Source organism: Rhinolophus sinicus, linkage group LG05 (assembly GCF_036562045.2).
Source record: "Rhinolophus sinicus isolate RSC01 linkage group LG05, ASM3656204v1, whole genome shotgun sequence".
NCBI lineage: Eukaryota > Metazoa > Chordata > Mammalia > Chiroptera > Rhinolophidae > Rhinolophus > Rhinolophus sinicus.
In genome coordinates this window covers 107,897,454-107,924,915 of record NC_133755.1, presented here as the reverse complement: position 1 = coordinate 107,924,915, position 27,462 = coordinate 107,897,454, and the positions used below count along the sequence as shown (strand labels likewise).

At 34.2% G+C, this 27,462-nt stretch overlaps 1 protein-coding gene across 5 annotated transcripts in view; it reads right to left on the bottom strand.

Annotated features, from left to right (window-relative positions):
• Positions 1 to 27,462, bottom strand: part of ADGRB3 (adhesion G protein-coupled receptor B3) — a 681,550-nt gene that overhangs the window by 512,199 nt on the left and 141,889 nt on the right. The gene's annotated exons all lie outside the window — the stretch shown is intronic.

The following is a 27,462-nucleotide window of genomic DNA, read 5'->3' as shown; positions in this document are numbered from 1 at the left end:
GCTGCACAATGTCCTTAGTAGAATAAACAATATTTCGCTCATTCAACCATCATTGTTGAAACAGATGACAGCTGTGAAATTTCAAGATAAAGAAGCATCTGCCATGTGTATTGTTCCTTTTAAGTCAAATGTTTTATATACAGAAACATGTACTTATCAATCTTTTATGGAACCACTGTAGATATTTTTGAAATTTGTCTTTTCACAGAGAGTTAGTTTTCTCCAGGAATTTGAAAGAGAGAAAGTCTGGAAGATTTAATAAAGAATGGAGAGGCTTTCTTGTCCTTGAATTTTCCCTAGTTTCAACTTTTGTATTGGCTAAATCTTATGCTGTTTCTTTGGGTTGATCGGCTTGAGGATTAGAGCACTTGATAGTTCATTTTGGAACAGTAGATAAAAGAGTGTGCAGATGGAGAAGGCTGAGGGCCCTGAGAACCATGCGTATGATCTGCATTCTATTCTTTCTCCCCCAAACTTTAGTTCTGTGCGCTTATCACCTAAGATAGAAAAGGAGAAGAAATTGGTCCCAGTTACTAGAACAAAAAGCTATTGTGTTATTACCTGAGCTTTCATTGCTAAAAAATAAAAAAATAAAAATAGAGTAACTCAGTTCATCACTTTCTTTTCTACCTCTTTTCACTCCAGTTAAAGATTAAAAAAAAAAAAAATACATTAAACATTTAAACTAAAGCACAGCAGTTATTTTACAGTAATGAGAAGGTAGGTGACAACAAAAATGGTGGAAACCAGATCACTACTTTTTTCTCAAAGTTCTACCATGTAACATTCCTACGTTTCATAACCACTCTTTTTAATTGCTTCTCTGTTTCTCGCAAATGCTTTGGGCTTGGAAATCAGCATGGAATATGATCATAGCTACACTGCACTGAAGGCTTGCCATGGATGCTAGGCACAATCCCAGATAGTTTTACACACTTTTACTAAGCTTGACAACCATCTTGGGAGTTATTAGAAGACCCATTTTACAGAGCAATTGTGGGTGTTGCTGGGTGTTTTACCAGATATTTTTTTCTGCATAGTGCTTGTAATGCTTTCACTTAAAAGTACTCGTTTTAGCATTCTAGTGGCATATTACATTAAAGAGGCTTTTTATGCCTCTTTAGAGGGTAGCAGATAAAAAAATATATTCAGATGTTGGGGGGAAACCTAGCTAGAGGGATAAAAATAGTGTTTTAAAGGGGAAAACTGTGAAATAGAGTCACAGATTTTATACATACAAGGAAAACAGAAATGCGCTTTCAACCATCAATTACCTCATACTTGATTAAATGAACACTTGATTATTGGCATTTATGTCAAGCTAGATACTGAGGTTTTCTTCTACTCATTTAGTCAACAAATATTTATAAAATGCCAAGAGTTGCTGACCATGGGGTGCTGCTGCTGGGTTAACCTCCAAAGAATATAGAGGTGAGTGAAACAGATGGTCTACATCCAGAAATTTAGTCCAACAAGGAAGAAAGGTATGGAATACTAGTATACGAGTGTATTATAAAAAAATATTGGGTGTTGTGAAGATTAAAGCCAGGGGTTATTTTAACAAGTTTTTTGGGTTAGGAAATTTTCTCTACATATTTTCCAAATAGTATTTGGGAGAACAACATTTAGCAGACTCATGTCGAATTAGTGAGTTGCCTACAGGAATTGTAGAAAGACTTAATGGTATGGTGTCCAACAGAGCTGAGTTTCGATAGGGAGATGAGAACCATGAGGTTAAAGCCCAGGTCTGGGCTGAGGAGGACAGGCCCTGTGGGGGGAGTAAGGGGGGAGGGAAAGATAGATGGCAATGATGTAACACACCAGTGCCCCCGAAGGCTCCTTACATTGGAAAAGGATTGGGCTACATCGTTAAAGGGAATAAGGGAGCACCGAATATCATTTACAAGCAATTCACACCTTTGTTTATGGTTGGGTCTGTCTTTTCCTTTTCTTTTTCTCATTAGTTGTACTCTTTGTGTGATTACATTAACAACTTTAAGGCAAAGTAAGGAGAAGACAACTGAACCTTTAATGCTATAGAACAGGTAATTTGGGAGTCACAAGCATTTAGAGGAAAATAAAGAATATATTTGTTTTATAGAAAAGGATTTGCAAACCAAACTAATTAGAGCAAGGAGAAGTTTCCCTCTTTAATCTGGTTGTCATTAATACTGCAGGAATTATTTTTGCACCCCTGTAGAGCTAATTAGAAATCAATTTTATATAATTAGGTATTAATACTCTATGTTATGTTTGCTAATAACTCTCTGTTTAACAGTGTCATAACTCAGTGCAGATTCTTAATCATTTTCATGATCATAAATAATAATAACTTTTATTTCAATAAGCACTGGCTACTTGTTTCAAACTAAATATTTCTAGGTTTATTTGAGATTGAATGCATCTCGGTATACTAAAGAGTGCTTGAATTAATTAGTCAAAGTCAATTTAACTTAGTTTGCTAACTTAAAATCCATGAAACAACATTATTTTCTTCTCATATAAAATCAACTCATTTTTGTACTTTTAAATAGAAGCTTTTGTGCACAGTATTTAATTTTATTTGATCTTTGACTTGATTCCATTCTTCTTCCAGGGATGGATCCTTGTTTGATTTCTTTGGGACATTTCAAAGCTGAAAACAGAAGAAAGAATGTTGGAAGACACATTCCCCATACCTGCCTACACAATTGAGGATTTTCTTTCAAGATGAACCTTTACGTTTTAAAAACCAAAAGTGAATATGTTCCAACAAATAGGAAAGGAAGCTGAAATACTATGAATAGATCCTATGTTAAAGGCTTTTTAACTTTATTAAATAAACTGTAATGTCAAAAGGCAATTGTCTCCTATTACCATATTCTTTTTTTTAAAATAGTTTGTTCCAAAGTATTTTTGTAGTCTAAAATTATGACATATTGGGTCATTATAATTTCAAAGAAATTGCAAAACATTTTGGAAGTTCTTTATTCTGAGAAGGATACTACTTTGAAGTTAATTGCTTAATATTTGCAGCTGAAAAGCTTAATATTGCTCTAAAAGACAATATATAAAACGAGTGTAAGAGTCCAGCGAATAAATCTATCAATTTGAGTATGATAAATGCATGCATTATCATGGCATTTTAAAAAAAGTGTCCAAGTACTGCATAAGATATATTAACCAAATTATTATATTCTTTTAGGAAATATGAGTATGTAAAGTAATGCAAATATTAAAATTTTGTGGAAGATTTTTGGCCATGCATGTTTACCATATGTCTGTTTTATGCAATTATATATGCAAAATGTGCTTAAGATCAGCGGTTTTGTTCTTTGCCTGAGTTTCCCAATTTAGGAAGAGTTTTCATGGAACTACTATATCAAACAAGGACTACACACATACACAAATACTCATGCATGTAGAAGTACTGTTGACAATGAAATCAGTCATATGTTGGTATGGTAACATTTACTAAAAGTAGTGGAAATATAACAGCTGTATGCGATGTCAGAGGGGTAGTAGATAGGGGGCAGGGTGTTATCACTTTGTAAGGGGTGTAAATGTCTAACTATTACATTGTTTTGTACACCTGAAACTAATTAAAAAAAAAAAAAGTATTTCTGGATTAACAAAAATGATACTAAGAAAATAAATAAATATTTCTTTGGGAAGTTGATAAGAAGGATCTCTTAACTCAGTAAAATTACATAGAATGCTGCTGTTTTACTTCCATAAATATTAGACAATTTCAGTTTACTCTAACAAATTTAGCCTGTTGACTAATTATGCCAATACTATAATTACCTTTTATTAGATTTGAAACTAAATAAGGCCATCTTTTGAGATTCAGTATTTAGTTTGAGAATACCATAAAGGAAAAGATTAAAATCTGAAATTTAAGTTCTAACTTAAATTTTGTATCAACTACTCATAGCATCTGAGCAAAGGGCCCTGAGGATTGGCCAAGGGATGTGAAACATGTATTCCATTATTCATGGCAAATCAAATTCTTTTCATCAGCTGGTTCCTGCATGATCTAAGTTAATGGGAGCCTACATACCTGCTACAAGCAAAGATTAGGTCCAATATCTGTTCATTTTTGGCAGCCTGTTTGTAAATGTGATTATTTAACATATTTAGCTGATACTACGAAGCACAATTTAATAGGTACAAAAGGAGTGTGCCATATTGAGGACACTAAGAGCATTTAGATTCCCCTGACTCAATTCTTAAAGACCCCTAGTAGCAATTTTTGTACATTGTCTGGTGGGAGCAACATTCACAATTAAGCACCTAATAAATGACTCTTTGTGATGAGAATAAGCCTTCACATATTATACCGACCACTGACTTGTATAGTCATTTCCAAAGGAATTGGTCACATTAGGCGAGGCACAAGGGATAAATAACCTTGACAGTGTTACTATTATCTGTAAAGTACTATTAGAGTACTTAAAGTTCTTCTATTACTACTGGCAATTGATAGCCTTATGTAATATACAAAAGTATTTAAACTCTCTGAAATATACATATTTACATAGTAGATATTCTTTTTAAAAAGTTAAATCAGAAGTAAGAATTACGTAAGAAAGCAAATATTTCTACTATCCATAAGCTTTCTGCTGTCCATAGGATAATTTTTAGCCTACTAGCCTGGCTTTTAAGGCTCTTTATAATTGGGTCCCTGCTACACATACCAGTACTCATAAAAGGTCTCTGCCAGGTTAACCTACTAATCTACTTGGTGTCTACCCAAAACACTTGACACGTTGAAAACTCTTACTTTTATTCATTCCTTTCCCTCTGTACTTCTTCACACCTGTTCAAACCCCACAGTCCATAAAAACACAGGCCAAACAATTCTAATTCCATCATTATAGTATTGTCTTTAACTACAACTAAAAATGATCTATTTCTCACTAAGTTCTTAGAGTATTCATTGGCTTAATCACTCAAAATATTTATATATTTAATAATAGATCAGTTTTGTCTATGTGCATGTCTGTCTGTCTGTCATCATCATCTATCTCTTTATCTACATCATATCACATTTCTCCCATAGCATCTAGAAAAGTTCCTTGTCCATTCTGATATTCCATAAGCAACTGTTAAAAAAAATTAATTTATTTGACATGATAAAAAGATCCAATCTAAGTAATCAAAAAAGTAAAAAGAAGAAATAAATACAAATCCTAGACAGATCCATAAGTTTTATTCTATATATAAACCTAGCAAGCTTTGCTTGTTTACATATAGATGTAGAAAACTCAACCGGTTTCCAATACATAGCAAATGCAAATCTAGGAATTACAATGTACTTATCCTAAATTATTACTATATAAATAAAAGTGTAGTTCAAAAGAAGGGAAGTAGAAATGGTTGTTAAGTTGATATTAAGTTAGGGTTCAGTAGTATTTTCAGGCATTAAAAAAATCTATTGACCATGAGAGGTTAAATAGAGTCATTTTTAATCAATTCTGGAAGATTATCTTTATGCTTAAAATAGTCCTCATACAGAAAAAGAAAAAAAAGGATGAGAAACTATAAAATGAATCTACATTGTTGTTTTTGTTAAATAATTTAAAAAGCATGGTTAAAATTCCTAAAGCAGATGTGTTCAAAAGCACATTTTAAAATATCATTTTATTAATTTGCTTTCTAACTACTCACATACAAGTTTAGAGAAAAATACCACTGTCCTTTCTTTTTTTTTTAAAACCTGATGCTTCTACCAAATAGTTTCTATTACCTTATACTTTTATGGATACCTTCATAATGCCCTTTCTTATTGTTCTCACTACCTATTTCCATCTCAAACATGTTTCAACTTTAGAAGTTTTGTATTTTTCTAATTATGCGCAATCAGAGAAGACACTCAAAATCATCTACTCTCTTCAAAGGAGAAAACTGAGGCCTGGAAAGACCAATTGACTTCTTCAAAATCGAATAGTTAGTGACAGTGCTAACTAGAAATCAGTCTCCTGATTTTCCCTGCAGTGGTCTTTCTACTGCATCGTGTGACCACTCAGCCTCAAAAATCAACAACTCAGTCATTTTTGGATAAGCACAATACTTCATGCCAGTCCTTGTTCATGGTAAGTAAATAAAGGTCTTATCACCACTGGTAGTGTCCAGGGCAAAGATTTCCGTTGGGCAGAAGCTGATGGTGGTGATGGTGGTGGTGATTATTTTCAGAAGTATTGAGAGGACATTTTAAATCACAGACAACCGTATTCATACCACCCTAAGGATTCTGACATGTCCCACTCCTCGCAGGAATCACAGTCTCCCAACACAGTCTAAGTTCTTGACCGGAAATAAGATGTTTGTCAATCACTGATCCTGTAAGTGATTTTATATTTATGCTCTTACATAAGATAGTAATAATAACAAGAACAACAGAATGAAAATGAAATTGGTGCAATGCCAGAAAAATGTGAAATATTAACCTCTTTGGATACCCATGAGGAAGTTAAAACTTCTAAAACATATGGTATAAACAGGGACAGAACTCTCTTACTCCAAAGCTTAAGCACTTTTGCAGAAAAAATAAAAATGAACTTTTCACTAAATAATGTATGCTAAAATATGTAATTTTTGACATTAAATTTTCAGAGCTTTGGAAAGAATTGTCTTTATTTGCATAATATTCGTGTGTGCAATTCAGCTTCAAACATTGGAGGGAAAAGAGGCAAAGATTAATTCCTTTTTAACACAAATTAAAATGTATATGTCCAAAAGCTCCAAATTAAATACATTTTTTCATTAATAATCAATAGTTTCAACACTAATGTTGGTAATTTTTTTTTTTTTTAAATGAAGGCAATCCAAAATTAGCATTTGACCTTTGGGACTGTGAATTTACCTCTTGCTTTTCTATTCTTTATGTTAATTTTTTTCTTAGATGAGAAAACGTATATAAATTATATAGAGAAATAATCTTAAACTCTCAGAAATCATAATTAAAATATATCCCAAATGTTTTGGTTTTTTTTTCAATTTAAGGATAATCACTATTCACAGTGATAAACCACCATTGTCTGTTATTTAGATTGTATTTACAATATTTGTCAGGACAAAATGTTCCAGTTGCAATAGATTTATAGTAAATATGTTGGCATGTGAGCAGTATTTGGAATTAAAATCCTTAAAATAATCTGTATGCTTCAGTAATTCAGAGAGACGCTATACCTACACAGTTTAATTATCGTGTTACTTAAACATTAATTACACTCATCATTTAGCTTCGCTTGAATGAAAATCACTCCATAAGTAAAAAGTTATTCTATACAAAAATTCCCCTGCTCGAGTTTTAAGGATAAGCTTTCCTTCAGTAATGAACGGAATAGGGTGAATGAGTCTTCATCAGTTACAGCTTTCCAATGTGTTCTCCATAAAAAGTTTATTTTCTTCTGAAAGTTTATCTTCTTAAAGTTTGTTTTTTGCATTTATACTTTTCTTAATGCTGAGGACAATTCATAATATATGAGTAGATTTTGTAAACCAATACAATTTGTTTTAATCAGGCCACAGGTCAGGATTTTCAATTAACTTTACACTTTAGTTCAATAGATTTCGAACTTCAGTTGGCACAAGATTATCGTTGGTGCTCATGAAAAATACATTTCCTTGAACCCCATCCCAAGAGAATCATGCAGGAGTAGCACACAGGAAGCTCTACTTTTAACAAGCATGCAGTGTTATTTTTTTCCCAGGTGGTCCTCTGACTACAGTTGGAAAAATATGACTATAGCACTCTCTGATAATGGTTGCCAAATGCAAGGACCTTCTTTTATTCATTATGTATTCATTACATTTCTTTCTCTCCCTTGTCTCCTCCGTTCTCCTCCTTTTCCTCTTTCCCTTCCTTTATCATCTCCCTTCCTGATGATACCCACCACTGACTATAAACAAAATACAAAATGTACTTTATATGAGTTATCTTGTATAGTATCGCATGGTTGTTAATGCATTATGAGAGATATTATGAAATATACAATTATTATATCTGAAGTCTAACTTGCTTCTTTCCATTTCATCCACTTATAGCATATAATACATGCAAAACAGGACTGTTTTGGGGAAGAAATACAATCTTCATAAAACTGAAAATGTTAGCAAAAGCAAAAGAAAGATCCTGAAAAGTCAAGTATTTTTCTTTTACCAGACTATACAGGTAACAAGCCTTTGGGATTGAGAATGTTCCAATGACATTATCTGCAATAGAAGCCGAATCTCTATTTTGTATTCAGCTGACAAGGTGATGAATGATATCACCAAAATGAGCACTTCTCCCTTTGATTGTACTTTTGACACCATTAAATGCCAGGTCAGAAAAACCATACTGAAATCCAGGGAGCCCGATTTAATTTTATTTGGCTTTATTTTTTTCCAGGGATGAAAAGGAAATTAGATCCAATCTGACCTTGAATATGCTTATTGAACTATTTTTATAAATATTTTAGAGCTTTCTTAAAGGCAGGACAAAGTTATTGTGACTAGGTATTAAAGAAAAAACAAGTAGGATTTTGCACACTTAATTGTTTTCATAACTCTCAGTGTCTAAAATGCTTTCATCTCTTAACTAATGACAAATTTAACCAACTGAGTTGCTCTCACTGGTTCCACTTATAAAATAGCACAGTATCCTAGAAAAAAACTACTTGATTTTAAAAAATGTTTCGCAGATTTCTAAGCTCTCACTTAAGTGAAATACACATAAACATTTTTTAAATTACTAGTTTGAAAGAACTCTGGCTACAAGCTATAACTCTGTCTGCTGATAAATGGGATGCTATTGTCTGTGCATCATTACCATACTCTCTCCACTTTTATTGTGGAATCTTTGATCAAGTGATAAGCAGAGAATAGAGCACTAGTCACTATCATGTTAAGAAAAATTAACATCTATTTTACTGTGATATAAAAAACCCCAAATAATCATTATCTTCTATTATCTATAACTAAAATTGTATTTTATTTGAATATTTTATAACATGTTTAAGCAATTCATGCAAAATAATTATTTTTCAATGTTCAAAACAGCTAAGTTGTCTAACATCATTGCTGTTAGGAATATACATACCGCATTTTGCTGTGTATCATGTGCACTCACCTTTTTGGCCCAAACTTTCAGGAAAAAAAAACAACTTTCGTTTTAATTTTTTAATTCAAATATTTATTTGTTTATATTTAGGTACTTGATTTATTTTTGTATTATAAAGGAATTTCAGCATTTATTTATTATACTTTTAGCTCAAAAGCATAAATAAAAGAATTAAAAGCATTTATACAGATTCGGAATTAGTACTATCCATGTATAATGTGGGTCCTTATATTTCCTCATAAATTTGGGCAAAAAAGTGCGCATTATACATGGCAGACTATGGTAACTTTACATAACCTTTTCTTGATGCTGTCCAGTCCATAAGTTTTAAATCCTTAAGCATATGCATACCTTTAACAGAATTTTAGGAATTTATTCTAAGTAACTAATAAGACAACTGTATAATGACATGAATGCTCACCATAGCATTATAACAAATGAAATGTATTTTAAATGTGCAATAACTATGATATATTCCAAAGAGAAAATACTATGCAGATAACTCTGATTTGTAGCTATGAAAATTGATCATAATATACCACCAATAAAATTTCTGATTATATTTGCATATTCTTATTATATATTGTATGGTCACATTTAAAATATATATATATATATATTATATATATATATATATAATATATATATATATATGCACGTTTGTAAGGATAGTTAAAAAGGAAGATAGTTAGATAGTTTAAATATCCAAGATATATTCTAATATATTAGCAGTTACTGTCTCTTGTTTGTAAAATTATAAGTACTTTTTCTTTTTAATTCAGGTTATTTATATATTTATATCTCTACAATAAACTTGAGTATTTTGTAAATAAATAATAATTAGAATACTAAGTAAAGTTTAGAATATCAAATCTCTAGACTATTATGCAACCATCAAAATAATAATTTAAAAGATTTCAGTAACATGGATAATTCTGTTGGGCAATATGTTAATACACAGAATGCAAAATCATATATATGCTAAGATTCCAAATTAGTATTATAACAGTTATCTGGAATGGAACATAGAAAATGAATGCCAGTGATTTACTACGTCCTGAGAGGTGTTTTTTTGTTTTTTGTTTTTAATTTTTAAAAATCATTTTAAATGTTAATACTGTTATAGTTTGGAAAAAAAATTTGAACTCAGATGTCCATATCCAAAGTCATAATCTGTAAGTATGAAAAGCTATCTTGAAGTTCACACTTATTTGTCTCTGAACATCTGGCAAATGGGCAAGAATGTGGGCTATGATTATATAAGCCAAAGTGTTCTGATTAAAAGTTAACAAGTGTAATCATATGGATATTTGTCTATATTTTGCTTATAAGCAACACCATGATATCCATATACTTTTTAAAAGGACAAAAAGCAAATCCTTAGGAGTTAAAAAATAATCCATCTTAACTTTAATACTTTAATTTTATCAAATCATAAACATGATTTTGCCAACACTCTTATAATCCTAATATTACACAGGAAATATAAGTATGTAAAATAATTATCATGGCCATCATTCATTCATGTACAAACATGTATAAAATGTTTGTACATGAATGAAATGTTTGTACAGTGCTCTAGGCTCTAGCACATAAGTGCCTTATGCAATCACATAAGACATGGTTCCTCGAAGAGCTTCATCTGATTGGTGAAGGCAGGCTCCAGACACCTTCTCAAACAGTTCAATGGCCATAGATAATCTGAATTTTTATGTCTGATCTCAAGGCCTTCAGTAGATGAAAAAAATTTCAAAATGTCCCTTGAGGGATGAAAGTTTCTTTTATGGGTTAAGCTTAAATAGGATGGCATTTATCCAATATCAGGCTTTCTTAACCATTTAGTTACATTCATTAGCAGGATGGAATTCAATAACATAAATAAAGTAAAATTAGACTGAGAAAAGAAACAGTCAGATGACTGATCGATATTTTGGGGAGATTAAGAATTTATAAGATGTTCACACTATTTTGTAGACAGTACATTCAAAGTACACACTCATTTTAAGATGGTATTTTTTTCAGAACCATGGTCTACATATTTTAGTAGAACATAGGAAATCAGAAAAAAGTCAGAGATGAGGAATTATGAGAAATGAAAAAAAGCCACAATTAGTATAAATTGAATTTGAATGCTCTGACATGTAAAATAAATATTGAAAAAGTATATTATAAAATATCGATTTAAAATATTTAATTTTATTGTAGTAATTATGATAATACTTTCCCCCTAATTACTGCACATTCACCATTTAAATTACAGAACTATTTTTTATTCTATTTATTTCATTAAATTGTTTTATATATGAGATATGCAATATGGAGGGATATTATAGAATTTCCCTCACCAAAGATCTTTGATGGAGATTCTAATCAAATAAATCAATACTTAGTGATCACTTATACTGTGCTAAGCACTGTAAATGTAAAGATTAATATAGACCCTAACTTAATTGAAGAAATAATGTAATGGAAAAGAGAAAGTTTTAAAAATATGGCCAATATATGACATGTTACTACTTGAAAATTGTAATACACATAAAAAGGCTAAGGCAGCACAGAGGCAGTTACTAATTCTCCATATAATAATTAGGAAAAGCAAGAGGCACAGTGGGAGTGACATTTGGGAGATAATTTGCAAGATAAGCATGACTTTCTCAAGTTGAAAAGTGTGAAACAGAATTCTAGACAGACAGCAACAGCATAATCCAAGACCTGAAAGTACAAATGTATGTGATATTTCAGAGGCCTTCTGGTGTGGCTACTAAAAAGGTTGTCTAAAAGTTAAGATTGTATTAAGACTGTGGAGAGCAGTGAAGATTATTATGTAGGTAACGGGCAGCCATTGATGATATTTCATGAAGGGCGTGAATTACCAGATCTATCCAACTAGATCTTGAGCTCCTAAAAGACAGGAAAAACATCAGAAAAGTAGGTGAGACTACTGTGTGATCCATATTTTTCAAACCAAAAATAGGCAATATTTCATGAAAGAACAGGTATTTAATGGTATTGAATGTTGGGGAAAAAGTGAATAGAATGAGAAAAAAGATGAAAAGACCATGCTTTAGACCTTAGACCCTTTTCAGCAATGCAGTAGAACTTAACACTCAGTGCATGGAACTGAAGAATAAACAAAAGTGAAGTAAGGTCATGAGCACTAAGTAACATTTCCACACATTTGATCAACAAACCAAAAAAACAGTGATTAGCAATGTGGCAGTTGTTGGAAAAAGAGGCAGAGATATTGGGAAACACTGTTGTTCAAAATGAACAAAAACAAATATATTGTAGGTTGATAGAAGAGAGATAATGGAAAAGAAGACATCAAAGGTATGAGAGAGAGATGGCAAAATCCTAGATGGGGAAAAGAATGCAACAGAGAGTACAGGTGAAAGATTTGGAAGGTGACATTTTGTGGGAGAGAGGAAAGATGGAGTGAGGATGTGGATCTATCTGGAGATTGAAGGACATAATTTGGTAGTATTCACACCTAACAGATGGTTTCTCAGTGAGTCAGTTGAATGAACAGTAACGGTAGTAGGACTGGAGAGCTGAAAAACATGGTAAGATTTAAATTGTCTGCTTTGGAGAATGAAAAAGTATACAACTTTGGATAGGAAAAGGGACAGCTCAGTAGCCTGGATGGTCGTGTGAATACAGAGATTATGAACTGTAATGGAGTTGTAATGGAGTTGATAAGCAGTTACTGGATTCTCAGACAGGCTGACATTTGATACAAGTCTTTGAAGAAGTTATAGGCTTCTAACCAATAAAGAAAGAAGGGCATTCCAATAAGAGAAAAATATAAAGAAAGGCCCAGAGGTGACTAAGTGTGTGATGTATCAGGCAAAATAAAATGGGGGCAGTTTTTTTAATAAAAAGGCATATAGTAGACTATTCAAGGGAAAAACAGTATGACTAGAAAAGAGAATGAGGAATGGTGGCAAGAGAAACCACTGGAAAGTTTAGATGGAGAGGACCCTGACTGCCTTCTAAAGTAGTTTCAAATTCATTCTATGGAAACTAGAAAACATATTTCTAATAACGGGAATTGAATTAAACAGATAATTTTTAAAAAGTAACTGGTAGGAATGTGGAACCGGGATTGGATTGATGGAGAATATATTTATTTAACCATCTACCTGAAAAGCCTAATTCCTAGCCATTTACACAAATAAGTTCTAAAAACTAACATACTAGCTACACAAGGCCATCAGTTTAACCGATTAAGTAGATTCATTAATTAATTAAATTAGAATGGTATTTCAACCAACCAGTTGTTTCAGTAAACATACATCACTATGAATATCTTGTATATTATGCTATCCTCCACAAGATTCATTCAAAAATTAAATGATGAAATTTTATATTCCTTATCAACATTTATTGACTTCCCTTCCTCTAAGCAGATGTAGCCAAAATTATTGCTTCCGCATTACAAGTGAATATAATTTGGAGCTTGAAACACAAAGAGAAACTAGCCAAGCATTGTACATTTTTTTCCTACATTCATAAAATGATACATCTACATATTACTGTGCTTGCTTCCCATCTCAAATAATGCTCTTATTTTCCAGAGTACAGGAAAATTAATCCACCTACTCAGCAGAAGGAATTAGACTTTATTCAAATTTCTGTTACTGGGTAGCGGGTAGGCTTAGTTGGTTAGAGTGCAGAGTTCATAACACCACAAAACGGGTCTCCCGTTTGATTCCCACATGGGCCAGTGAGCTGCGCCCTCCACAACTAGATTGAAAACAATGATTTGACTTGGAGCTGATGGGACTTGGAAAAACACAGTTCCCCAATTAAAAAAAAAAAAAAAAAAATCAGTCACTGTGTGTGTGTGTGTGTGTGTGTGTGTGTGTACGCGCACATGCACATGTGTGCATTTTATTTTATTGAAAAAGAAAATAGCCTGAGATTTGGAGACCTGAGTACATGTCTAAGTTCTATGAAATTGAGTTTTGTGTCCTTAGATGTATCAGTTACATTTATTTGATTCCAATTTATTCTAGTGAAAAATAAAAAAAAATAAAAAAATAGGTGGATTATTTCCTTTCCTTGTCTATGGCTCTAAAATAGTGATTCTCCCCCCGCCCTCACTTCATTATTGTGTGCTTCCAATCTCTTGTAAATCCCATAATCGACATGGCAAAGTGTTCAGGCTGTGCCCGCTGCTGTGGTTTAGACATGTCTAGACGTATTTGTCAAGCTAGTGGGAAAGGCTGGAGAAGAGAGGATTTATGCATTCCGCATGAGGATGGGTCTTTGGCTTAACAAGGAAAGGGTGAGCATTGTGCTCTTGTTTAGTAAGTATTGGGGAGATCAAAAAGGACAAGATAGAGATCCCCTTTCTGCTGAGTTTGCAGGCTCAGTTTGAAGTCCCAAACTGAATGACGGTGATGCTTACAGCCTCTAAGAATAAAGTCTGATACTGAGCAGGGGAGAGAAACATTTCTGTTCAGAACAGAATATTTGATGAACCCATGTTCTGGAAACTCCTAGAAATAACCCAAGGCAGAGGAGACTAAGTTTTTTTCCATTAAACATGTGGGCAACAAGCTAGTAAAATAATTAAATTAATTAAGCCTGTACATACAGGCCAATGGAGCTGGAGAAAACAAATTAAATTTGGTCATGACCTCATCAGTGCACGATCCCTTTCGCTTCTGTCTCAGAATAAAGTTTTTATATTAAACAGTTGTGAGGTACAAGCAGGGCTCCTTCTGGCTCTGAAGTTGGCTGCTTGTTCTTACGGCCCTTCTCTTTCTCCCAGTCAGACACCCTCTGTGCTCCCTTCAAAGTGGTTTGCACTCTGTTAAGTAATGATAGTTTTCTTTTTGTACAATAATTTTATATGTACTGGTCTTAATTCCCAATGATTTGAGTTAGTTCATTCAAAGGCAGAATCCTGTTCATTTTAAAACCTCTGTAATAACTCCACGTTTAATGGTCTGCCTTGTCAGTAGCAATTGACATTGTTGAACCATACCCTCTTTCTAGCAATATTTTTATCACTGAAATCCACAGATAAGATTTCCCCAAACCTCTCCCTGTTTTGTTTCATTCTCCACTGCTAATATGATCCACGTCCTGATTTTTTTTTATAGGCCTCCAGGTTCAATGCCTCTCTGCCTCTTTTCCATCTTTTTTCCTCCTCTAATGTAAGTGATTTCAATCACATATATGATGATGATTCCCATCTCCAGCTGGAACTCTCTCAGAACTCTAGAGGATTCTATGTAACTATGTACCCAGCATCTCTATATGAATGTCTAAAGGGCGTAACATATCCAAATATGAACTCTTAATTTTCTCTCCTCCATATTCCCCCAAAACATTGCTCTCCCTGTACCTTAAATGCTCAGGCCAAAAATCTAGCATTCCTCCTTGATCTTTATTTTCCACACCTTGGAACAAACATATCCATATATCCATATACTGAAAAACGTAACTGAATCTAAACACTCCTCAATTCCTCTCCATCTCCCTAATTCAAGACACCACGGTTTCCTTCCTAAACTGCTGAAATGCCTTTCCAACTAGTCTCTCTGCATCTACTCTTACCTCTTGCAATTAATTCTCTATGCTCAACAGCCTGTGTGATCTTTTAAAGACATAAATCAGATCTTGTCACTATTATAGTCAAATTCTTCAGGGTTTCCATTTCAAATAACATAAAATCCAAACTTTTCTCTATTACAAGGTCAATTCCTATCTCACGGAAACTCATTTCCTGCCCCACTCCCCACTTTGGCTCTCTACTCCATGCCAAAATGATTCCTATTCACAGTGTTTGTAGTCACTGTTCTCTCTGCTTAAAATGTTGTTCTGTATCTTCATGTGGGTGTGTCTACTTCATTCATTTTTCCAATTAAATATCACCTCCTTAAGGAGGCCTTTTTCTAGCCATCTTACCTGTAATAGCATTTGCAGCTTACAGGCTCTTTCTATTTGCTTATCTGCTTTAGTTTTTCTGTATAGACTTACCACCACCTGGAATTGTATTATATACCCTTTTTGTACATTATCTGTTTTTCTTTATGGAATGCAAACTACCTAACAGGAAATTTGTCTTTTATTTTTTGTACATACAGCACTTAGAGCGATGTCGATGTATAGTAAATACTCAATGATATTAGTTAAATTAATGAATGACTATCCCCCCATCCCGCCCAACCCAAACCTCTTTATTTTATATTCCTGTCTTATAGGTGGTATCACATCTTATTCTTCCTACAATGTATAAAAGCTGGAAGTAATCTTGGGCTCTGTCTCCCTCAGTACTCAAAGCCAATTGAGCCACTAGCTTCTAGCAATTCTCCCTCCTAAATAACTTTTCATTCCTTTCTTTATGGTATGGCCTTCAGCAATGGTATCTATGCTGTGAGTTTATGTGTATTTGTGTTTTAATATTTTATATTTTTTTGCATTTTGTAATGATTTTCTTATCAAAATTTGCATCCTTCCCCCATTTGTTTGTTTTATGTAAGTCTGTTCAATTATCTTTCTTGCTTTAACCCTTCCACTGGCTTCCCATAGCCCAGAGGATGAAGTCTAAACCATCAGGTCCATACCTAAGGCCTTTTACCCACGTCCTTGCCAGGGGCTTACCTCTTCTCATTATTCTTTCCCACCTAAAGTTTAAGGCTGATGGGTTTATCCCGAGCAACACACAACATTTCACCCATCAACAGTTTTGCTCAGAACATTATTTCTGCTGTGAATATCCTGCTCCCACTAACTTGTTCCTCCTAGAAAACTCCTTTGCAGTTTTCAAAAAAACAAATTTGAGGTTCCTTTCTCTAGGAAACTTCCTTACTCTAGGAAACTTCCTTACTCTCCAAATCGAGTCACTCTTCAGTATCATTGCTATATTTTTTAATGTGCTTCTACCATATTCTGTATATTGTGTTCCAATTCATTACTTTAAATGTTTGTCTCCCTTACCAACCTGAGCACCTTTTAAGGGTGGGGACAATATTTTATTCATCTTCTAATACTCCTTGAAAACCTCAAACAGACTTGAAGCACAGAAGACTTGTGAATATACAAGTATTTGCCAAACTCAATCAAAAATGCATCTATAATCTAATGTCATGTATAGGTTACTTGGTTTTCAATACACCACACATTTCAATGAGTTTACTTTAAATTGTATTTAAACCTTTCATCCCTAGACTTTCAAAATAAGTCTGTCACTGTGAAGGGGGTAGCAGGAAGATGTTCTTTAATTTTAAAATACATTTTGTCAAGAAATGCTTCAAACTGAAAATCAGAACAATGCAAATGTCACAACAAGAGAGTACAAGTGGGAGGAAGGAAAGCGAGGTAAGAATAGTAAAGGCGCACAGGTGCATTCATTGGTGACTGGTTAGAACCAAGCTGAAATGCTTTTAAATGATTTAATAATAACACAAATATTACAGTTTCAGCCTCCTTGTTTAATGTCTACTGTCCAACAGAGGTGAAAGCCTACATGACGGAAGAAAAATCCAAATCCAAATCCAAATCTGAGGGGCAGGACTTGAGGAAAGGAAGTATATCTTGTCTCTAGGCAGCCAAAGCGAGCAGAAGTATTTGGCGAGGTGGCTAAGGTACCAGACCAGCAGTTGGAAGTCTGCAGTTCAAGGTTGGACATTTAACTTATTAAATAAAAGCTTCCAGGCCAATCTTCTAACTACTTGGAAGGTCCACTCTCACATCTGTAAAATGGAAAAATGACCACTAAGGATGCTGTGGCGAGGACCAAGTGCCCTGCCCTCTAAGGGGCCGGATGGCTCACAGTTCTTAGCGTATTCAGGCACCTGTCTGACCTTTCCTACTCTGCAAGTGCAGCTCCTTCCGCTTCAAATGCCCCACCCTGGCCCTGTTCTTCACCTGCTGAGACTCGAATTAAAAATATTTCCTTCCTGCCTTCCTTACAGCCACAGGAAGGACTGAATATTTCTGCACATAATTTGTTTTCCACAACTTACTTGTTCCTACATCTGACTGCTTTCATTAGACAGTGAGCTACTAGAAGGAGTTGTCTCGTTCTCCTCCTCTGTGTACCAGAAGCTTCTATCACAGTGTTTAAATGAGGCTAGATTCTTAATGCATGTGTGTGGAATGAATAAATACAGAAGTGAAAAATATAAGGAACTATCATCATGGTTTCCTCATTTCAGAGCAATGGCTTAGCTTACTTCAGCTGAGCTAAGGAGAAGTGGACATTTTAGTCATAGAATATTTTCCCCCCAAATCCCTAGAAAATTAGGGAAATACATACTCTTCATGCCTCAGGAAATATTTTTCAATTAGCTTTTATCATCGCTTGTGAGAGTCTTTTCTCCTGATTTTAACAAGGAGTATGTATAGCACATATATAAGTATATGTAGCCTTATGCTTTTTTTTTCTCCTACACTATTTTCCCCCACAGAGGCTACATTTACACAAATAGGCATCTAAGAAATGTTACCCTACAGTCTGGCAAATCCATTCTGTTCGATTTCATTCCCAGAAATAATCATGCCTAATTTGTTGTGAATGGGTAAAGTTATTCCCTAGATTGATTGTATCAGAAGTTATAGAAGCAAACATTTCATTTCAGTTTCTGAATTTGAGTCATAATGGTAGGATTGTCACCAAGACAACAGAGACCTATGTAGTGAACCTCAAAGATGGCAAACATATTCCCAGAAGATCCACATTTAGAAAGTGCTTAACTAAAGCTTTCAGACAAAATAGGAAATTCTCAGAAACCATTTGGAAGGTCTGGTAGCAGAATGACTGTAGACACTCTGGCATAAGATATCGTATGGAGATCTCAAAAGAATGGCAAAGATAATAAGAATACTTGTAACCCTAGAATATTAGGAAAGAATGGAGGAGTTGTCAGACAGAAGAGGGTTTAGACTTGTAGTATAGTAATAGCAAGGATTCAACAAAAACCATTGGAGGAAAATTACAACTAGGCAGATTCCAGCCGATACAGTACATAAAAGAAAATTCTGATAAAGTGGTAAAACACAGAATGAAATATCTTGGACTAATATAAAGTTCTACCTAGATCCAAGTGGTACACACACACACACACACACACACATTCTCATTTAAGCCACTACAATCTTATGATTTATAATCAGCATTATTACAAGTAAAGAATAATGAGATTCAAAAAGCCCATGAAACCTGACCAAATAGCAGAGAAAAGCTTTAAACTCAAATCTGCCTGATTCCAAAGTTTCTTTTTTCTCCTTTCCCACCAGTGATTCTTAAGCATAGGCTTATCGTTTACTTGGCAGTGAAAACAGAAGAGACACATGAGGCAGGAAGCTGAAATTCTGAGTTTATTATTCTACAACTTTATATAAAGTCATTAACACATATTAAACATGGTAGCTGCAATCCAGTCTAGTTCATGGGCAGGGCGGGGCGGGGAGGGAGGCGGAGGAGGAGGAGGAGGAGGAGGAGGAGGAGGAAGGAAGGAAGGAAGGAAAGGAAAGGAAAGGAAAGGAGAAAAAGATTTTTCTAAGGAAATAATTAAGAGTTTTTAGACTCTGTTGGATATCTGATGAAAGGTACAAACTTTCTCCAAGAGAATGCTTTGCATTTTAATTCAAGGTGTTCATGTACACCTTCAAGCTCATTCATGAATGTTCTGTGTTTACTTATTATTTAGTTAACCTTTTTCCAAGGACTTCTAACAATTTCAGCTTTTAGATTCCCCATAAATATTCAACCTTTAAAAATTAAAACTTGACTGAGGAAATATTCTGATGTTTTGATTTGAGAAAAAACAGTAATTTGACCTCTAGCTAGCTAAGAGCACCTTAAGATTTGCATTTTTATCACCATATCCTTGCATCTGATTATTTTAAGAAATATATGATTGCTCCTGTGTTTCTCATAGCTACTTCTAGCTTCTTGAATGTCTTGTCAATCTTTATTTTTTTTAAAAAAATCATTTGTCTTATACTTCTGTACCTTTCAATACTATGTTATTTCATATACATAGTGTATAAAAAAATATATCTATATATATATTTTCCTCCAAGACTTCATTTACCTGTAGTTTATCAAAATAACGTTAACTTCCTATTTTCATCTGCCTTCTATTGAAATGCCATTGACTGATTACAAGACTTAAGATGTGTGATTGTTAAAGTGATGAGTTTCTAATGGCATATGCATGAAAGACCATCTAATAGCTAATATCACTGAACACCCCAACAGTTCAGGCAGCCTGGATTTCTAAATGTTTCACTTTCAAGTCCTAGCACTTGTTTTCATTTATGCACCTATGGTTCGAGTCAATATTTTACATAATCTCAAAACTGGCCAAAGTAATTATGGTTAAAGTAATAAAGTTTATGAAAATGTTCATAGAATGTCCCCTGGAAATGAATCAAGAATATTCTGGTTGGTCGATGTGAACTGAAGGAGGAAATACAGTATTCTGCCATCTTAGGATTCTAACAGTGCCTGATATTAATACTTTTAAATTATCTGAGCACAGCTAACAGTCATAGTTAAGATAAGATCAACCTGGGTTTAAACAACTGAACGCCAATACCTCTGTGATCCTTTCTGCACACAGGCCTCTCAAGGAGAATTAACTGTTGGATAAGAGCTTCCAACCCCTGATTCAGCCTCTTACGGAACTGTATTCCTAACGGGCATATGGTTCATCACTGTAACTCTCATTTCCTTTGGAACTGCAAAGGAAATAAAGCCACTAAAAAACTGCTGGATTGTAGATGTGCTAATTGCCACATCTTAGGGAAACTACCTAATTTCTGTAGGCCTCACGTTATATGTAAAGTGGGAATAATAATAGTACTTGCTTTATAGGGTTGTTGTGAATATTAAATAGATGAGCATAGAAAGTGGTACTTGATATGAGCTCAATATGCTGCAGCTATTACCACAGCATAAATTTCTTTCCCAGGTTGCATCTCATTTTACCGAAGAGTAAAATAAATTGGCTTACATTTCAAAATGATTCCACAGCTTTAATAATTCTTATATTTTACTGATCTATATTTATAGATTAGTATGAAAAGGAAATATACATATATGTATATAGACACAGACTATCAGAACATTAAAACGCGTTACCAGCTCATGGCTCTACCTGATTATATTTTGACTCATATATTTGCTGTGGCTATAGCTTTGAATCATTTCCAAATTTAAAGAATACATAAAATTTGCTAATATACATAAGCAGTTTTATCATCTAGGAGCCCCAATATTGGTTTGGTGATATTGTAGAAAGCACAAAACAGGATATTTGAACTCAAATAAATACTGCTTTACAGATACAAGTCCCAAACTGCACAGTTGATTATCTCTAATGAGACAGCTTTACATGCATCTTGAGAAAGCGACAGCGGAGAAGCTCACTCTGTTATAGATATATGGGCAGTAAGTAACACACTAACTCCATATATTTTCCAGATTTAAAATAGGAAGGATTCTTCTCAGTGATGAATGAGATTGTAAGTAATATAAAATAATTTGTCAGTAGAGTGACAATTTTAACCAATTAAAATGTTTAAAGACAGAATATAACCTTAAAGAAAATTATGAAGGCCCTAAGAACAAATTCATGCATAGATTTAAGAGAGTAATTCACACTATGCAGACAAAGGGATAATATGTAGATATAAATAGTATATACAATATAGACATACAAAGAATACAAAAATATAGACGTGTTTTACATGGTAAAGCATGAAATATACAGACAAGATGTATGACCTGTGGATTCTTGGAATTATAATAATCAACAATAAATTTTAAAGATCAAAATTCAGCTATCAGTCCACAGGGTGGAACTCCTGTAGCAGTAAAACTCCGAGATACGCAAACAGCCTAGCAGACCTGCAAGCATTTGTGCTGTCTTCCTCTACTTAGTTACAATTATGTGACTATGAGGTCTTGTTTTAGGTTTATTAAGGATCCTCAATTAAATTGTAAAGCCAAATATTTGAAAGAAAATGGAAAAAACAAAGAAAGAAAGAAAGAATTCCAAATGCTTGAAAACAAGAAATGAGTGAAAAAAATAAACAAATAAAAACAAGCAGTGATCTAAAATGTCCAGAATTGTGCTTCCTGGAGGAAAACAAATACATTTGGCCAAAGGTTACTTTTCTGGGTATTCTTGGTCATGTAGGTGTTACACATTGTCTATGGGAGTAAGCCCAGGCAGTTGCTCAGGTATCTCAATGAAAACACTTTTGTGGGGTGTTAATAATTACAAAGAATGTGTCAAAAAAATGTATACACATTTTAAGAAAGGAAAACACTGTATTAAAGTTGTAATACTCAATATATACTGATAACAAAAGATGAATACAAGTCATGTGTATACATTTTTGGGCACCCCCAGTATTTATTAATGTGAAAGAGTAGTCTATGCAGTACTTCTGTATTAGCATTTTAAAATCAGTAATGTGGCTTTTTGAAAGTCCTGGGTGTAAAAGTAGAAGAGTATAAGGACAAGAAGTACACGAGGAAAAGGATGGCATGTGTAGTGCAAGGTGAGAGCATATGGGGACCCCTATAATGGACTATACGGTGAGATATTTTCACTTTTGCTTCACTCCTCGCCTCACAAGCGGTGTCACAGCATTGTGTAGACCATTAGGCAATCCAACCTGTCCTCCCAAGTGACTGGAGGCATCAAAGCAGAGCAGGGAACAAGAAGTGCTTCCACTGTGATGTACCTGAGCTACCACAAGGGTGAGCAGTGGGAACATGGGAGTGTTATTTATGGCTGATGGGAAACAAGCATCATCAGAGTATCCTTGTTTCTGCCCAACAAGAGAGAGATTTACAGTTCAGACTCCAAACAGAAAACTGTTTCTGCCAAAATGGATTTAAAATGCCAGGGCTCTCGACAGTGAGAGGAAAATGTTGATTATGCAGAACACATGAACATTCCAGGACAGCACAGATACAGACATGAGAGAATTCATGTCAGAGAGATGGAGGGCTTTAGAACTACAGGGCAATCATCACTTTGCAGATCACAGAGAAAGAAAAGCAAGGCCTTCATAGGAAAAGATGAAATACTGCCATTTGCAACGACATGGATGGATCTTCAGATTATCATGCTAAGCAAAATAAACTAGATAGAAAAAGTCGAGAAACATATGATTTCACTCATATGTGGGATATAAAACTGAAAGCAACAAGGGAACACGACAAACAAAAACTCATAGACATAGACAAAAGTTTAGTGGTTACCAGAGGGTAAGGGGGGAGGGGGTGGTAAAAGAGGGGAAAAGGGGATCACATGCATGGTGAGGGAAGGAAAACTGACTCTGGGTGGTGAACACACAAATCAATACGCAGATGATGTATTATAGAATTGTACACCTAAAACCTATATAATTTTACTAACAAGGTCACGCCAATAAATTTAATGAAAATTCAAAAAAGAAAAGTGAGGTCTTACTCAGAATTTAAAGACCACTAAACAAAATAGTAAGCAACTACTATAAATTGGTAATAAGGGCCCTGAAATAAGACTGGGCATTCTCGCTCATGGGACAGGAGCCATGTTGGACCCTTGTAAGGATCTTGAATAAGCCAGAACTCAACTCTCCTCCTTTTAGGTTAGGGTCTATGCTAGCTCCTCAGTGAGGAGGACATGGACAGATTCATAACCAAATAACTGTACTTGGGTGTCATTACGAAGCGTGACATCAAGTCAGTCATTCTCATCAATACACTTACTTTTAAATTTGTTGTGAGTAAAACAATCTTTAGATATCTGATTTTTGCTCTCATCAAACTCTTCTAATCAAGATTCTAGGGCCTAGAGGTGATTGAGGTGAAAGCAATATTCATTTTTCTACTAAATTCTTTCTTAACAAAGATAAATTCTCTGGCTCAGCTATGGGTATACTACAACTGCTGTGGTTGATCACGTGTCCAATACCATGCTGAGCTTTCAGATTTTGGTCTTTTCTTTCCAGGCTTTGCAAACCAGTACTTAGATTTGCACACAAACACAATATCATTGCCTTGGCTAACTGACTTCTAAATGACCTGATTTAAACATTTAAAAAAAAAATATTTCCAACGTATAATTTGAGTAATACCTTTACCTTGTTCATCAAAGTCTCTTGAGGCCTATACTCGTATTTTAATTTATCTTCAAGAAAACCATTTTAGACTGGGTACATGCGATCACACTTTTACATATGTGGAAAATGCGGCACAGTTTTCCTCATTCAAAGTCAGCCATCTAGCTAATCGGAGAACTAGAAGTGAAGCTCAGGTCTTCTAACTCAGAGAATCTGCAGTGTCTACTCATGTACACTACACAGCATTTACTTGGTCCCAGGAGGAAACTGAATTTTCTTAAACAGTCAATTTGCATAGAAACAACAACAATCAAAGGAATGAAAAATAATAAAAATAAAAAAGGAATAACTATTTTCAACTAATGTCTATCGTTCTTTTTATTGTAAATATTCATCATACTTGTAGTGCATATATTTATATTTTATCCATACACATACACACACTATTTTTACTCTTTTTTAAAGCAATGTTTTCTAATCATCACCTGCACAGTCATGAATCACTCTGTGAATATATGCACATGTGAGCAATATGGGGAAAGACATAAATGAATATTCATTTTAGAATCATGATACTAACAATTGTAACTCTCCTGTGAATAAGCCAAATGACAAATTAGAATAAGATATTACTAAGGAAGTTCAGAGGGTAGACATATATTTTGTCACTTAAGGATCTAAGAATTATTTTTCTTTTACCAGGCATAGATACATCAATTCCAATATAAGCTCATTAATACTAAATTATTTTGCTAACTAAGTTGTGGTTGTGAAGCTCTATAAGGATCAGAGCATCTTTCATCTCTTCCTCATGCGGTTATTGACCATAATTAAATTCAGCCCCTCCTCTACTCTTCTCTATTCATCCAAACTGTTTTAATCATACAATATGCCAGTAATCTAGAGAATTTGGACATTCAAATAAATGAATACTACCTCTGTGAAGAAAAAGAAAACAAGGACAATACTCTATTTCAATAATAAGAATAATTTCTGTTTTGTTGATATAAAGCTACCTCCATTTTCACACAGATGATACATAACTCAAACAAGTGCCTACAAGAAGGTAAAATCAAAGAAGGCAGGAAAATCATTTTTCACCTGTTAGTGAGAAGACCAAAAATGCATTACTACCTCTAAAGCACCTTGCAACATAATGGAAACCAGGTGAAATAGTTAAGTTTAAAGCTCATTTAAAATTATTAAATAGCTATTTCCTGAATAAATTGATATATTTAATAGGTGACATTTCTGAGATGTAGACAATTGCCAGTGGAAAATATTAAATCTATCACAAAATCTATTACTGGGAAATAGTAAATGTGTCTGGAGATATAAAAGGAAAACACATATATAAAAATATTTGGGGAATTATATAGACATTTAATTTCTTTAAATAACTACATGGAATAATTGTGATAGAGTAATAAGAGATAATTTGACTAAGATCAAGACGATTGTGATACTATGCAAAAATCACTCTGGATTGAACAAAAAGGCCAGTTGATGGTCTCAGCTCTGCTGTTCAGCAAAAGGTCCATGGCAAAAGTTTCCCCTTTCTGCTACCCATTTTCCTCATCTTCAAATTGCAGAAAATGCAGCTATGCAACTAAACTCATAGGATCAGTGAAGGATTATATGTGAAAATATACATGAAAATTGTATGATAAAGTATAAAATTATATAGCTACATTTATTTAGGTACCATTGCTTTAATTTTGAACCATATTAATAAAAGGTCCATTCAAGCATTGATAGCTGAAGTCTGCTCAACTACCATCAACCCCTCATCAAGAGTATCAATTTTCGATACTTGAGAAGTTAAGGAACAGTGGTAAATGGTCAGATGGAGCTGGTGGAACTTCTAATGAACTAGAATAACACTTAAACTCGAGTACATTTTTTTTTCAGGATATCGCCTGACATTCACCTAGTGCCCAGAACAATGAACGCATACTGTATGAACATGTAACAGCCGCGTAACTCTTCAGGCAGTGCAGTATTTCTAAAGCTAAAGTGGCAAGTACTCTCCACATCATACAGTTATCAACAGCTCCCCATTTCCTTGCGTATGGAGTGTTTCCTGAACATGAGATGGCTCCTGTCTCCTTCATTTTTTTCATCAAAATGCCTCCCTGCCACACTGTGCTCTAACAGTTCTGTATTACCTGCTGGTAGCCAAGTTTATCAGGCCCTTAGAAAATGTTATGCAATGCTGATACTATTTCTCTGCTCTCACTGCTCTTACCTTTTGATTCACCTGGAAAAACCCTCACTCCTGTTCCAAGTTCAACTTGAGTGTATTGTCTCTTCTGAAGTCTCCCCTGGCCCCTTGGGACAAATTGGTCTCTTCTTCTTTTGTACCTACACTATATCTTGGACATAGAAGTAATTTCAAAACTTCGAATACTTTATTATACTTAGGAAGGCAACATAGGCTAGGATTAAGAACATGGATTTTAGAGTCAGAGGGTCTATATCATAATATTGGCTATTCAGCCTTGTAACCTCTGGCAATATACCTGACCTCGTAAAGCCTCAATTTTATCATCTGTAAAATGGGAATAATAATAAACTGCACTCAAAAGGTTAAATGAGAAATTACATTTAAATAATCTATTATTGTTCCTGGAATGCAAGTGGTATTCAATAAATGTTAGTCAGTAGTAAATATAAGAGTTAGTAACAGTAATGCTGAAAATTTCTTCCCAGAAGAGATAATGTCCATTTCATCTCTATTTTTCATACTTAGCAACATGCCATCATGTGGTATTTCTATTATAAATGAGAATGTCTGCCATTTATATGTCATGTACATTTGTGTCATATCGATTCCACAAAGCCTACTGATGCCAATGGCGCATTAAGTTTTAGTAGGTAAAAGGCTAGAAGTGGGTGTCTTCTTATGTCAAAGAAATACAGGCACTTAGCGCCCAGCCTGGGTCCTCATTCATTAGGACTCCTGTTGATCATCCCCCACCCCACATCAGGAGCCACTGGGAAATGTTGCTCTGCCTATTTCACAGGGCTATTGTGTGGGATCAAGGAAAATTCTGTACATGAAAGTATTCTTAAAACTATAAATTATTGCTCAAAATTTTCAGCTGCAAAGGAACAACTTAGCGTCACTGATCTACAGCAGTGCTGTTCTTCTAAACGATACTATCTTCCAGTGACACTGCACCTATAATGTACCTGATTCAATAAAGGGGAGGAGGAAGTTCAAGAGATACCTGAGTCTGGCATAGCAGAAGTTTATGAGCTCATAAGTCAGGAGACACTGATAG